Source organism: Ictidomys tridecemlineatus, chromosome 7 (assembly GCF_052094955.1).
Source record: "Ictidomys tridecemlineatus isolate mIctTri1 chromosome 7, mIctTri1.hap1, whole genome shotgun sequence".
In the NCBI taxonomy this organism is placed as follows: Eukaryota; Metazoa; Chordata; class Mammalia; order Rodentia; family Sciuridae; genus Ictidomys; species Ictidomys tridecemlineatus.
The window spans coordinates 117,088,773-117,104,060 of NC_135483.1; positions in this window are offsets into that span (position 1 = coordinate 117,088,773).

The following is a 15,288-nucleotide window of genomic DNA, read 5'->3' on the forward strand; positions in this document are numbered from 1 at the left end:
TCCTGTGGCTGGCAGATACTTAAGCTGTCTTTCATATCATCGGTACTTTTATGAATTCTTCCTGTCCCATAGGATCCTTCTGACAAAATCCCATTACCTGGCTTTTGCATCTTTATGCCTCTGTTTGTGGATGATTCTCAGGCCATGGTTTTCCAGTGGTCCATTTCTATCACCCTTCTCTCTGTTGAATCCATTACCTTTCCAGACAGTTTTCTTAAGGAGAAATCCAAAAGGCTGCACATGGGCTGTCTTCTATGTGTGTTCCCTATCTGGGGCATGAATATATTATATCCTCTGTCCAGTCAACTTCAGGAGTACAGCCACTGTTCTTTACTGATGCAATATTTAAAAAGAAACAAACAAACAAATCTTACTTTGTATTCTTTAGTTTTCATCAGCTTATTTTTCTTATTTATTAGCAGAGGAATTCTATTTTTAATATTAGGTACATTTAGAAATTTTAAAACGTAGGTGGGTTTCCTTAATCCATAAGTATATACAGAGTACCTATCATGGAGTGAGTATCTAGAATTTGGTATTAGAACATATGAATGTCAATGAACAGCTTAATTTACTGCTTTCAAAAAAAGAGACATTTCTACAACTTTTTACCATGTGTAGAATAAATTATCTTAAAAGAATCTCATACCAAGAGTCATCACATAAGAAAATATCAGTTGATATTGCCAAAATACTCTGTAAATCTTTAGGACACATGTACAACTGTGGTCTTTATTAACTAGAATGGCTGTTTAAAATTGATGACTCTTTCTTTAGCTATATTTTGTATTCACAATAGTTTCCTGTGGACTAAGTAGAAGTTTTTCAACAAATCAAACAATATTTTTAGGAAGCATTTTTCTAATTTTTTTAGCTTTAATTGAATTGTCCATATATCTTAATACTATAATATCTAGTAAGGTGAACCAAACGATGAAACTAATGGTGTGAAAAGACTTTTTCAGTGTTGTTGAAAATGTACCCTTTTTTCAGTTCTATCTCAGGAACATGACTAATTCATACATCTTTAGAAACAATTGCATATCAGTTACCTTCATCTTCATTCTTTGGCATGCTAAGGAGAATATGAACATTTTTTGACATTTGAAAAATTCTCAACTTAACAGTTTATTTTACAATGGAGAGATGATGGAGAAAAGGGGATATGTATGAAGGAGAAAAAAGAAATGCATGTCTCGAAGTTTGACTTTTTATATACTGACTTACATGAAATTTGTCCTGCTAGATTTGTAGGTCTACTCATTTTATAGATAACAAAAACCATAATGACAGCTAATATGTATTGCATGATTTTTTATGTGTACTAATTGCTACAACATCATCTTAAGACAGATACTATTATAACAAGTTTTTGAATTTCATTTCATCTTTCATGTTCACTTCATTCATGATTTATCAATTTGATGGTTTATTTACATAACCCAAGAAGCCCATCTTATTTCACTGAAGATTTTCTTCTATAGATTATTTGGCATTCTTTTGATCAAAAAATATATAGAAAGGCATATGATGCAACATGGAAAGGAACTATTGAATCTTTGGTTGGTCCTGCAGGATGCCATAAACAGACGAAACCTAAACTGTATGCATAAAATTACTCACATTTCTTATAAGTATTTCCTTTTTTTTGATCGAAGAGGGAATTATGAAGAAAACAGTAACTCAAATGACTAAGGTATTTTTATAACTCTGTTGATGTTTGAGAAATTTATTGATAGCAGGGATTGTTTGAATCAGCTTTAGTTTGTTTAAAAGGATTATTGCTATTTTCTTCATTGTCCCTTTTTGTCCATTGGACAATGGTCTGGCCTAAATGATGAGGCTGTCCTTCTATGTTTTCTAAAGCTAGACTGTAGGATGGGAGAAATGCATGATGAGCTTGTTAGCGGAAGGGTACTCCTAGTTGACTCCATTTTTTTCCATGAGAAGGTAGGGGGAAGGGATGGGATGGAATGATTATTGGAGTAAAGAGAAAGAGAAAACAACTCTGGGTTCATATCAGTGTAATGTTGGCATGTTCACCATCAGAGCATACCCCTGTCTGTTATCTCATAGCCTCATCCCTCCAAGTTCTTCTTTTCAGTTTAATTTTTTAAAATATTCTTTTATTTCAAATTTATTTATTTATTTATTCATTCATTTATTTATTTATTATTATGCTCCTTCTATTTCCTTGCTCCCATCTACTTAAGAAGTATAATCCATTCTTTGAACATTTCTTTTTTCTCTTCCACACACTTGTTTCCTTTTAAAGTCTACCTTTGTGGTTGATGAATTCCCTTCATTTTCGAGTAGGTCAATCTTAACCAGGACATGGAGAATGCTGGCTCTACTCTGGACAAGAACTAGACCAAACTTTCTTCAAGGACAGGTAATTAGATAAATTGGGCTTCTGAGAAATTTGTAGCTCAGAGTCTTCTTAATCTACATAGAGTCTTGGCTTTTTCATCTGAGGGAAAAAGCTCTTTCCTATCATTCTATGGAAATAATCATTATATTATTATAAGTAAACATATTCCTTAGTATATTGGTTGTGAAATAAGTAAACAAAGGATCTTTCCAGTGGAAAATTTGATTCCTCTTTAGTATGGATTTTGGTGTAAAGGCATTGTGTTCAAATATTATTTAGCCATAACAACTTTGGTAAATTAAAATTTGATCTTATAATCTGTTAATTTAAAGCAATATGTAGGACAGTATAGATATGTAATGCAAATCTTATGATATTTTCTAAAGTATCATATGGAGTACAGTAGATAACTTGATAATATTAACTTAAGGAATAAGAAATAAATGCAGATTAACTAAGAATTTTCTGCTTCTATTTAAATTTCATTAAGTAATCAGTATTTAAATTATACTTTAATTTTAATAAGCTTTAACTATAACATAGGTTCATGAAATTTAAGAAATATCTAGTTGCCTTAGTGCATCTATAAAAATTTTTAATTAAAATATAGGTGAGCCAGGTATAATGGCATATGCCTGTAATCCTAGTGAATCAGGAGGCTGAAACAGGACTATTGCAAGTTTGAGGGCAGCCTCAGCAACTCAGCAAGGCCATAAGCAATTTAGGGAGACCCTGTCTTAAAATAAAAAATAAAAAAAAATTAACAAGGGCTGCAGATGTAGCTCAGAAATTAAGGGCCCCTGAGTTCAATCCCTGGTATATTAAATAAATAAATAAAGTATGTGGGTGAATATTTGATTCTGTGGCCCAAATGAGTAATATCCACCAGGAATTGAATTTTTATAATGAAGAATCATATTTTGAAGCATTCTCTAAAATAAAGGTGCCTAGTGTTTCTTTCGTCTATGTTATTATATTTTTTAACAGATCAAATTTTTCCAGGTCATTACAGAGCTAATATTGCAACACATATAAACAGCTTTCACAACAATAAAAAAGTAACTACCAATTTGCCACAACATAGGCTGTAAAGGAAATAGGTTAAGTAATTTTAAATAGCATAACAACATAGCTATGTATCATAACTCTTTCCAAAACCTCTGTTCTGTTGCCTTCAGACCTTCCCAGAAAATGTTCAAACATAAACATAATCAATAAAACTGGCAGGTTACATGAAAAAAAAAATCTAGTTGAAAGCATTATTGAACATTGGGGAAAGGGCCTGAGTGCAAATCGTCAGATAACCAAGTTTAAATGCAACTTAAGTGACATTCAAGGTGAAGGTGGCTCCCATTAGGGCTCCAACAATGACAACACTATACTGTAGTGGCAAATAACTTGATCTAGTTTCTTTCTTGAGCATCAACTTAAAATAGTACCATATGTTGCATGCACAATTCATATACTCAATGTCTTTCTTAATACAGTGCTTAGGGAAATCAGGGAGACATTTTTTAAAACAAAGAACAAAAATTTAAAGACAGATCAGATAAAGTTGTGGTTAAGAGGAAATGAGGTATACCATGGCTTTATAATCATAGACACTGAATTTGTATCCTGACAGTGGAAAAATATTTTGTAGCCTTTCTTCTCAATAGTAGGATTTCCTTAGGGAATCTAGTTTGAGAGCCATAAAAGGGGCTTGTTGTCATGGACTATGGGGATTTAATTTGGACATTCATGTTTGTAACAAAGTGTATACTTTGAAATGTGGCCAAGTATTGAAGCTTTTATGCATCAGAGAATATAAGTTTTAGTATGTAAGTTTTGGTAAAAAAAGAGGTGATATAATTTCCCTTTTAAGCAGTTTAATGAAATGAATACTAGTATAGAAAGGCAAATTGCTGGAGAGCATTTTGGGGTTAACCCTGAACACCAGTTACATTTTCCATGAGATTAGAATCATCAGGTTGGTCGCCTGTGTTATCCAAGACCACATGATATCAATTCATGTTTCTTATGCTTCAAGGTGTTGCACATGTAGGATGAAGTCCCTGGTATAACACGCTCTGAAGAGATTGTAACACACAATAAGCAGAACATTTTAATCTAGAATGTCTGACCTTCATTTTCATTGGAACCCCTGAACATTTCACATGATCAATGTTCTGGCCTTTAAGTTAGTTGCTGGAAAATTATATGACCAAACTAGACTTTAAACCACACTTTGTTGTGTCTGATTTATTGTAACCAGTAAACGGAAGAGGGTCATTTGCTTCCTGCCTTGGAGGACCTCTGTTCGCCTGTGTCTTTTGCACTCTCCCTGAGATGTGTTCCAAAGGGTCAGACACTGAGCACTCAGGCGGATGGCATGAACCAGGTGTTAAAAATGGAGGCTGCCTGTGCAGTTGAGCTCTTGACAAAATGGCTCTTTCTGTCAGCTGCAGTGATGGACTATGCTACTTGTTTAAGTCATTCTTTCCCAGAAGGCTCCTTGAGGATTACTTTGTGGTCCTTATTGACACCTTTAAACTTTCAATAGCCATTATACTTACACTTTTTTTTTATCCTGTCATAACATTTTCCATCAGAATTATATTGATTTCTTTTTGTGAAAAATATAATGATCCTCATAGTGACTGAATTTTTCTATTTCTGCCAGAAAGAAAACTATTAACATGCTTGCACATCTTCTTCCAACTGATACTATGCATTTAAAATACTTTTGTAATAATAAATACCACACAGACATATGTATCCAGTAAAAGGGTTTCCATTTTTATGACACTTGCTTCTCAAGAACAGACATATTCTTTAAAGGAAATAAAAAGTTGCCAGCTCTGAATTGATTGACATTTGTTTACTTAACTCTCTCCTTTTGAAAGCCTGCACACCTATTTCAACCTTGAACAGTTTCCAACTGTGGTATACTGGAACATTTTTTCATTTATTAAGTTCAGTGTTGCCAACCCAAACAAAGTATAATCAGCGATGATCCGAGCAGACCAAGCTGTCTAGCACCATACAATGTATCTGCATACTAATTTCCAAATTCCCTCACATTTCCAGGGAACTAATGGGATCATTTTCATTCTGTTACAGCAACTCAACAGTTACTGAATCACCATCTGTGTTTTCGTTAACCTGAATCAGATATGAATTCTGTTATTGCAAGGTAGAGCAGCTTGTTTAATGATTCTTAATCTTTTCTTTAATTAAATCATGCAGCCAACCTGAAAAATCTATCTTAATGCAAATTAGGAGCTTTTTTGGCATTCGCTTACAGTAATGCACTAATAAGGTTAATTTATGAAGGTTCTCTTCCAGTCTGTACAGATGATATTTGTTCACTGCATATTTTTAGCATATTGTCCCTTTTTGTAATATTTTAAGTAATAAAAACATAGTTATTTTTCACTTACACAAATGAAAGATACTGTAAGCAGCACTCTCTGCTAACCAAAACTAAGTACAAAAAATATAAAGAATACTAGGTAAGAGGAGAATTCATTTTGCTGAATTTCAAATGCCAGCTTTCTGGAAATAACTGTCTCTCTCTAACCATTTTTAGCTTCTTAAATGTGTGAGAGGAGAGAGCTGAATAATTAGTTGAGGGTTCCCTTGAACTATTTTTATTCTTTTGGACATGAGTTCTTAGTACCAAAAGTAAACAAAATATCACAATTCTATCAGAATTTTGCCATTACATAATTATTATAAATTACACTTTGATAATCTGAAAATACCTTTATCTTAACAAGTTTTTCTCAATTATGTATTATGATTTTTATTTCTCATATGCTAAATCAAATAAAAACAGCATCATGGAGATAGAATAGATGATAAGAAATAGTGCAGGATAAAAAGAAATGGCAAGTTATGAGACAGTGGGATTAAAATTTAATAAACAAAAGAATAATCAAACTCTATAATTCCAATGCTTACCTATACATGTTGTCTTTATGTTCCCGGCGCTATTTATACTGTCATAAAACATATCATTTAATAATCAAGATACATAAATACCTACTGTTTTCCAAGTTTCTTTCAAATCTAGAGCTAATGTTTGATTAAATGACACTAAGAATGATTAAAGTAGTATACAACTTATTGGCATAAGTTTGTTATATTAAATGTAAGAATTTATTGAGAATCACATGTATGCAAAGAATATTATGCAAGTATATACATAATATACAAATACAAAGAGGGCATAATATCTGTTCTCAAAACTTCAGAATTTAATGGGAGGTTTATTAGCTTGGCATCCAGATCTGGTAGTGTGATTTCGAGTTAGATGCTAGTATTTCCTCAAGTATTAGTGTCTTTCTTGTAGGGGATGGCCAATTTGCATGATTTTTCTATAGTTAGATGGTCATTTGTTAAGAATGGATGAAATTTTTAATAAGTCATTAATAACTTCTGTTCACATGTCCTATAGTAACATGCTTTTTAACTAATTAAGAAATTGAACCGTGTAAGGTATTTTTTGTTGTTGTTTTGTTTTAAGCTCATCCATTCCCATGATATTTAGACTCAATCTCTAAATGATTGTCTGATTAAGTATATTTTAATATTATAATCTCTTTCTTGGAACACCTCAAGTATTGGTTATTTCGAAAACACAGTTTTAAGCACATCTTACTTGTAACTAAATTACCCATGAGCCATTCGCCATTTGTAAAATTAAAATTAAAGTGGGTTTTTTTTCTTTTTTTTAAAGCATGTTGGCAGATGGGGTTGTGAAGTGTGAGTATGTCATCCGTCCCCAAAAGCACTGGGAAACATGTAGTAAAAGATGAGTACTCTGGCCTTAAAAAAGTAATAAATCGCAGAGCACATTGCATCAGTCATGGCCAGGCCCCTAAGCTGACCTCTTTCATGCATAGTATAAAATATGCAAATCTTGACCTGGTTTGTACCTCCTAGACTTGGAAAAGATAAAAACACACTGATAAATGAGGTAACAAATGTATTATTGCCTTTAACTTGCAAAGTCCAGTAAGGCTGTTGACTCTATTTATTATACCTTCAGGTAAAATTCAGTCTAGGGGGACCTGAGACCAATAGCAAGCATCAGTCATTTGGAGAATAATTATATGGCTTAATTATAATTAGAATCAAAGCAAGACACTGTTGTTTAATTTGCTACCAGAAAGCACAACAAGGTATTTCAAATATTTCCAGTCAAGGATTAGAAGATGTATAGGCATTGCAGATATTTTTTGGCCTGAGTGAGATTTTTGTTTTTGGAACCAAAGAACACAGTAATGGCTTTATCCAACACTTTGGTAAGTCACATTGCTTTTTTATTTCTTTGAGGCAGAAACTATAAAATACTGAATTATTACCTTAGAGCAAAGCTGCTAGTTTAAGAATTTTAAACTAATATTGACTGCTGTCAGATCAGTTTCTAGATTTATTGACTTAAGAAGTAGATATAAACTGAGGTGAAGGCAAGGTCAGGTCAATATTTATCTTGTGAATCAATAGATTTTGATACTAACAAAAAATAAAGCTCAATATAAGAGCAAGGTTGATAGGAAAAGGAAACATCTGATCAAAAAGTTTCCAATTTTGAAATTTCCTTAGCAAATTTAACTTGTCAGTTTCAAGTATTATCGGATATTACTTCCCCTAAGGGTATAAAAAATAAAGAATTCTGAATAGTAATCCTGAGAACATAGGCTACGTAATATATATTGTTCTGTCTCCACAAGACAGATGATTTTCAATCAGTTTGCATTACTAGTTATTCAAATTCTTTCCTTGTTTTAGCTTTTATTTATCTACCACAGAAGAAAAAAGAAACTAATGAGAGAATATCTGTGTTGAAATTTGCTTAATTTTTTGAACCAAATGTCATTTGAAATATAGTTTTTGAGAAGGGAGCTATAATTGCTTAACTTACTTTTATCTTGTTCATCTTTATAGTGCATGTACCAAACCACCTGAAATATGATAGACTCATAAACCTTTAATTAAAAAATACATAGTTTTTCTGTAGTCACAGGCTTGATACTCTTAAGACTTCCCAATAGGAAGAGCAAATCTCTGACCCCAAATCAGTTCCAGACAACAGAAAGTTGGTCAACATCTATTGATGTCCACCTTTAAGTAGAGAAACATTAAAGAAAAAATTCCAATCAATCAATCAATCAATAAATAAATAAATAAAAGAGATGATCTCTCCTCCAGGTTCTTAACCTCATCTACTCTGGGATGACAGAGCATACCAAACATTAAAGTGTAATTAGAGAGGTTTGCATTGTAAAACAGGAATTGGCATATTGCATGGTATGTGCAAGGGGCCAAGGGATACAGATGTGGTCACATCAGGAGAACTGATCAATATTCCTCGTATTTCAAAGTTACAAATGAAATCAAAGAGAACAGAGAAGAGGTGAACAGATCACGTGTTGCTTTATCAGAGCATTTCTAGAAACAAATAATTTGGTTTAAAAATTATGACAGGAAAATATATTCAGAGAAATCCATGAGATTTTATTTTTAAAGTCTAAGCCAAAATATACCTTTAATATTCTACAAGTTCACATTTATTTCTAGCCTATAGGGTATGTATCTGCCTGAAATCTCACATTGTGCTAACTAGATTGTTCTTTTTACACGTACAACCTTCTACTTTCCATATTACATACAATGTCTTCGGCTTTTTGAGGGCAGGAAGCATTATGTGTGTGACGTTGCTATTACCTCCAGCACCAAACAGTGTAATCTGCACATATGACGTTCTTCAACAAATGTTAAAGTTGAATGAAACCTTCATGAAAATTTCACTTCTGTAATATACCACTATTGTCTTCAACTAGAATTTGTTCTAATCAATTCCCAGACAAAATGATCTATTACCTAGATATCCAAGAAAAAAAGATAAAGTTAGAATTTTTTAGAGTGAAAATGGAATGAGTTAAACATTTTGTATATTCCCAGAGTTTTGCATATGACTCCAACTAAACAATTATTTTATGTCTACTTCTTATACCAAATTGTGTCCTTTCAAGAAAATAGACACTGTTTTCTTTGTCTTCATAGCACTTTTAACACATTACCTTCTGTCTTGGTTCATTTCCTGTTGTTTTAACAGAGTACTGTAGACTGGGTATTTTATACACAATGGAGGTTGTATTGGCTCACAGTTCCAGAGGCTGGGAGGTCTAAAGGCAGGGTCCTGGAATCTAGCAAAGGCTTTTGTATTGCATGATATATATGGAAAAACGGAAGAGCACAGTCGGGCAGGAGGCAAGTGAGCACACTTGAGACAGTGAGAAGCAATCTGGCCAAACTTATGTTGAATCAGGACCCACTCGAGTGATAACTAACACACTGCCATGAAAAAAGCCTTCATCCAGTCATGAGTATAAAACCTTCATGGCCTAATCACCTCTGAAAGTCCCCCCCCCATCTCTTAATATTGTCACAGCAGTGATTAAAATTTAACATGGGGTTTTGAGGGGACATCAAAACCTGCATAGAGTAGGAACTCAATATGTGATGAAAAATAATCCTCAAATAAAATCTTGTGATAAATGACATGTGTTCTATTCAATCAGGAGGGAAAACTTTTAGGACTGCTTCTCCTCGCTGTGAAAACACCTACTTAATTTGTGAAAAGTGGGAGGAAAAGATGGAAGAATGTAAATTTCTCTGTTTTTAATGTATCCTCTTTTGTTTTGTTCCCATTGACAGATTCATCAGAGTCTTTTTGCACATAGCTGATTCCCTTTGAAGTATATAAACAAATTCTTATAGGTTTGTAGGCTCACTGAAAAATTGTACTTTAGTGTGAGTGCTAGTAACTTATGTGAATAATCCAAGCACAAATTAATAAGATTTGATTGCATGAAGAAAAAAGAAGGAACTCATGGAACTTCAGGGTGAAGTGGCCAGGAGAAGTGGAGAAGAGGGGAAGAAGGACCACCATTCAGGATGCAGGACTCTGTCATTAAGAGCCTGATCCAGTACACATCGACCTGCTGCTTTCCAACTCCGGAGTCACACTCCACTGAGAGGCAATGCCTGTGTGCTCCTTGAAGTGTGGTTTGTGGGTAGGACGTCCCTTTTATTATCATCTAAATCAAAATACTTTTAAGAGTTAAAGAGGGTACTCTTAATGCCCTGTTTCCTATTAATATTAGAAGCACAGCTGGGACTCTCTAGTGAGGCCAGGATAGATGGTTACCATGTGGGGACCACTTGTAACAATTCTGTGTGCTTAAAATGTGAATTCTGAGCTCTACGTTCATTTCGTTGAATCAGACTCTCTAAAAACTGGGCTGGTGTTCCACTTTTAACAATCACCCTGATGGCTCCAAGCCACAGTGATGCTGGGCAAGTTAGCACTGAAACAAATATAAACAGGGTCAAATCAGGGGGAAAGGCAAGTAGTAACACTTCATTCACATTTGCCCAGGGCACACAATATTGTTCCTTACCATACATAAATATGTTACATCAAGATTCAGTAAGATTTGCATGAGTCAGAATATAGAATTTTAATGGTGGGACCTTGAACAGCTCTTGGTATATTATAAATCCCCTATTTTACAAAGGTAGCCAATAAAATCAGGCTGAGTGGAGATGAGAGCTCAGGTCTTCACACAAGCTGTGTTGTTTTTGTGCAGTGTCACTACGGACTCCAAGAACAAATGTGGGAATTGAACAAGCCAGCTTTAAAAACCTGCTTCCCTGTCACTCCAACTGCAATCCTGGGAAGTCCAATGCAATAACTATAAAGTAGAAAGACACAAACTTCTGTCCTTAAATAAATTAAAAACTATTGAAAGCATGTGTTTTAAGATCATAGTCTTAAAGTCAATATAAATCCTTCACTTTAAGATCATATTATTTTAACTTAAAATACATGCAAATAGATTCAAGGAAAATATATTATTACTCAGAAAAAAAAATGTTCAGAGCCTCTGACTATTGCACCCATCACTCTTATTTTATACAGTGAACTTGAGCCTGTAAAAGGCAAAGAGTGCTTCATCCAGAACCAAAAAAGAAATCATTTCATTTATATTCAACTTTTCCAAAACATGACTCTTTTCTTGTGGGTTTTCTGAAGAACACTGATCTGCCAAGATACAAAAAAGGGTAGAAACAACCTTCTGCAACATGAGGAAAGTTGTTTTCTTAGCATCAATTGTGATATATGCAAATTTCTATATTTAAAATGAAAACATTAAAATTATAGCTTAAATGATTAAATATTATTTGACCCAAAATAAAAGAAATAAATTCACCAATTGTAGTTTCTCAAAGCTGAAAGGACTATTTCTCATCCAGAACAAAAAAGGCACCATTTGTTTGATATCATTTTGATGAATTATTAATTTTATCACAGCTAAGATGACAGCTAATATTAGAACATTGAATTATTAATTTTCAAATGTGCAATAAAAAGCAGAATAAACATAAACTGAGATGTGTTTTACGTATGGGTTGCATTGCTTACATATTCTATTTAAGAAAAATATCAGGGGAAACAGAAGGAATTAAAAATCTTGTCAACACTTCTGATGAATTCTTTTACTCAGTACTTTGTATGCCTTTTCAAAATGCAAAACACAAATAATGTGCATTATCTGATAATAAATGTGATTACTGAACACTAAAGATATACCTTATCCATATTACATATCACCTTTGAGTAGGTCCAAATATGATAGTTAAATTACAAAGCCATTGTAAGAGTGCAAATCATCTGTAATCTTGCAAGATTCACCTGTAATCCTCCCAGGATTATTTTACTGTGACTTACATACAAACTTTAAAAAAAAAAAAAAAAACTTTAATTCTTTTTTAACTCTTTTTAGATACATGAAAGTAGAGTGTATTGTGCCATATTATACATTCATAGAGTAAAACTTATTCTAATTAGGAACCCATTTTTGCAGTTGTACATAATGTGGAGATTTGCTGGTCCTATATTCATATGTGAAAGTTACGTCCGATTCATTCCAGTATCTTTTCTATTTCCATCCCCCTTAGCTTAATTTCTTTTCCCCCTTTAGCAGTTTTTCTTTCTACCTTACAGAATAAGTACTAAAAAAGGCCCCCGTCTTCTTCAAGGCCCCAGTCTGCTTCAAATGCAGCATTGGTGATGTTTCAATCCTAAGACAACATAAAACTATACAGTTCTACTGCACTCGAGGCAATTATTGGTTGTCCTATCAAATACCTCCTTAAAAACATCCCCTGGACTACAGCCTTCAGGCCAAAGCCCCTGACTCTTTAACAAGAAAGTGTCCCCATGAGGACTGCCATCACAAGCACTCAGTGAAGAACAGAGCCACTGCTCAGAGCAAAGAGACAGTTAGAGGACATGGAGAAATGGCTTCCTGGCAAAAACCCAATGGACAAGTCCAGAGCATGATTACCTGCCAGGAGAAAGAAAAAGCAGGTGATCATCCAAGAGTTCACAGGGATTAAATCCAGACAAAAGATGGATTCACTTCCATTAAAAAACAAAATGTGTGTTTTTTTTCCCTCTATTATTACATTTTCTATTTAGGCACAAGGGTCAGGAGAGTACGAAAAAGAGCAAGTTGCACAAATAAATGTCTTTTTCATTGACGTAGGACCTAGAGGAGAAAATTATATGACTGATACTTTATCTAAGTTAGATAAGAATGATCTTAACCAGAAATGCATCTGTGATGATAATATTCAAAGTAGGGATGTTTAATCACTGTTTTTCACACTTCCTCATTGCTGTGTATGCCCCCTATGGGGGTTCTGTTTAAGCTGCCAGAGGACTGTTATTAAGAAATTGAAATATGGTATCTACTAATTAAAACACATGCTCTATATATTATAATTACATCATCAAAAAACAAATTCACTAATAATCCTGTTCACAAATGACATGAGAAAACCTAGCATTATGTTCAAGGACTGTCCACATTTTGTAAAATGGATTTTCTATATGCATCTATATTTTAAGAGATTAAGTAACTTGTGCAGTATTACATAACTGGTATGAATTCAAATGCACATCTGTGTGAATCCAAATTTCTTCTTTTTCACATAATTCATCTCCCTCTTGAATATTCACGTTAGACTTAATGTGTCTGAGAACCTTAATATAAATTGTGTATATGTACTTAATTTAGCATTATTTTCCTTTGCTTTACATAATTGAGTTATTCCAACAACTCAATAAGCTAACATTGTTATTATTTTATTTTTACTTGCAAGATGGGTGTAATATATGAGCGGTTATGGGAGGGCTAAAATTTGAACTCAGGATATCTGAGTCTCTGAACCTTGGTGTCGTACGTAAATGTTCATGTATAGAGTAGATGATATTAAAATCTACATAATATGACATACTAAATTGAAGGTGTTAAAAATCAAAACCAATAAAGACTATTAGGTTCTGTGGTTCCTTGGCTCATCAGGATAAAGGGATATGAGCTGCTTTCCTTAATCAAAGAGAGATGAGTTGACTTCTAGAATACGGAGATTCTCTCTACCTTTCTCCCCCTTAATTTCCATAAGTTGGTTCAGAGACTCTTTCCTTCTTCCTGGCCTCTGCTTTTTCATGGTCATGAGCCCACATGGGGCCCAGAACACAGTGTGCCTGGAAGGAGCTGTGACTGCTCATGACCCTTGCTGTTACAGGCTTTCCACCAAGTAGACCAGGGGGTCACTCTACTTGTGCTCCTTGTTGATGTTTACATCATTTAGCATGATAAATCCAAGTTCTGATTCCCTGCCCTCCAGTGCACATATGTCTCTGTGTATCTATGCTTGTTTCAACTTCTTCCTGTTCTTCATGTGCAGCATTCATAGAGAGACAAGGAGGGAATTATGGAGAGGTGATACTCCTATCTTGTGTCTGAACATCTAAAGAGTGCTGAGCACATGTCTTTATACTTCTTAAAGCTAAGTCTAATTATTACTGAGACCTAGAGATCAGTCATCCTGGTACTTCTTACTTTAGAAATGAATTTGGTTATCCACTGGTTTGTTCATAAATCATTCAGATTATTTCCAGCAAATATTCACTCCCTGCTCTTCACCAGCTTTCTCTTCTGTCCCCAAGTTAGTTCCATGGTCTCATGGTGGGGAGAATGTACTTTCCCACTCCTTGGCTGATTTCTAGTAGCTGGATGTAAGAGGAGGGCATGGAGGGAAGCTTGAGATGTGCTTGCATTATTGAGCCCATGCTTTATGCTGCTGCTTTTTTAGTTTGAGAAGAACATGCCTTAAATAGATATTGCTGTTGACCCAAAGAACATCAGAGACATGTGCAGCAGATCTGAACCAAATCCACATCTTGGAGTCAAATCAAACTAAGCTTAGGCAAGATCAGCCCAACTTTGAAGACCTGTGGATTATGACTGACAAGTTAAATATTTGTCATAAACCACTGAGTTTAGGGATGGTTTTAATAGATGATTGTTGTGAAGAGAACTAACTGCCCTTTCCCTGTCTCTCCTTTCTAAAATTGTTTGAAGGAATTTGGGTTAGCCCAGAGAAATCATATTACTTCAATATCCTTAATAAAAATAAAAGAAATGCTGCTTGTGCCTAACACCAAATCACTGAGAAATGGAAAAAGGTTGTGGTCAGTCACATAGAGAGTCTTTAATTTTTGTTGAACCCTCCTAGATATTCCTTCTGTGAAATTACAAAATACATATACATTAAAATGTCCAATGCGGCTTCCACTTTAAATACAGAAATCAATTATTCCACTTGTCACCAAAACCCTAGGTATTCACTGGAGTTGTTGGTAACGGGAACAAAAACAGTCAGTTGAGCCTTATGAAAGTTGCCAGTTCCTGAAGCTGCTTGGCTAACTCTAGAAATCCAAGAATGTCTCAGAATAATAGGTAGCTATGTGGAAAATCGAAAGGGGACGACTAAACTTCTCTCAAACACCA